We start from the raw sequence: 1420 nt of genomic DNA, 5'->3' as shown, positions 1-1420 counted from the left end.
TTGGTTGTTATTTGTCTCATTGTTCATTACATGGCAAAAGAGTCCATGACATTAGACCTGCACTTGACCAATGGAGTCTCCAGTATTGCATTTCAGACTAAGTCAAGACAATGGAGCTGAGCTGCAGTACTAGAATTGACCCATGGACAAGAGTGGAGCTGTTTCTGGAATATAGCAGCCATATTTTTATTAATCTTATTCAATCCCTTTAAAGGGCTAAATTATCCTTGAAAAGGAAATCTAAAAATCGACAAAAAAAAAAAATCACTGAAAACTGCCATATCCTTACTGATAAAGGAGGGCAGGCATATACACCGCCTATCCCTTAACATGCAGACAGCCAAATGAGGGAGCAAATACACCTGTGGAGGACACCGATGAGACAGCCACTCACACAACCTCCTAATATTGAGGGGGTGGCTGCTTGGTAAATACTCCTACACAGAGAAGTAGATGCAGTGTGTCAGACCTTCTGATACATGTAGTACATTATGCAGGTTTGTAAACTATTAGTGACCCCATATATAAATCCAGCAGGCTGCCCTGCACCCCAAAGGTGAACCACAACGGTACTGGCACCTTGGGCTCCCCCAGCGTTCATAGCCTCATTGCATGTTTCTGGAGCTGAGCTGCAGTACTAGATTCGACCCATGGACAAGAGAGGCGCTGTTCCTGGAATATAGCAGCCATATTTTTTTTAATCTTGTACGACCCCGTAACACTACAGGACGTACCGTTACGTCCTGCAGCTGCAGGGTATGCATGAAGGGAGATCATGGGGCAATCTCACCCCATACATCGCGGCTGTCTGTTGTTTCTTACAGCTGACAGCAACAGCTCCGATAAGCCGCATGTCTGATCGAAGCTGTTAACCCTTTAAATGCCAATTCTGACCGGTGTTTAAATCCCCTCGACCGACGTTCGGGGCCCCTGTACAGCCCCCCCAGCGATAAGATCGCGGGTTGCTGTGTGGGCGTCATGGCAGCCGGGGGTCTTCTTAAAGGCCCCAGGGCTGTCATAGCAGAATGCCTATCAAGCCATGCCTATGGCATTACATCATACTGCAGGAGCGATCAAAGCATTGCAACGTCTTGTTCACTATGGGGACTAAAAGTAAAAGTAAGGTTTTTTTTAAAGTTTACTATTTAAACAAAAAAAAATCTGTTTTGTTATATTTATAATAAAAGAATCTAAATAATAAAACACAAATATATATTTGGTATCGCTGCATCCGTAAAAATCTGATCTACAAAAGAAACACATTATTAACCCCGCAGGGTTAACGTCGTCTGAAAAAATAAATAAAAAGCGATCAAAAGGTTGTATGTAGAGATGAGCGAGCATACTCACTAAGGGCAATTGCTCGATCCAGCATTGTCCTTAGCGAGTATCTCCCCGCTCAGGAGCAAAGGTTCGGCTG

This window comes from Eleutherodactylus coqui, chromosome 10 (assembly GCF_035609145.1).
Source record: "Eleutherodactylus coqui strain aEleCoq1 chromosome 10, aEleCoq1.hap1, whole genome shotgun sequence".
Classification (NCBI taxonomy): Eukaryota; Metazoa; Chordata; class Amphibia; order Anura; family Eleutherodactylidae; genus Eleutherodactylus; species Eleutherodactylus coqui.
The sequence above is the reverse complement of the archived record's forward strand: the minus strand, read 5'-3'. Positions refer to the sequence as shown.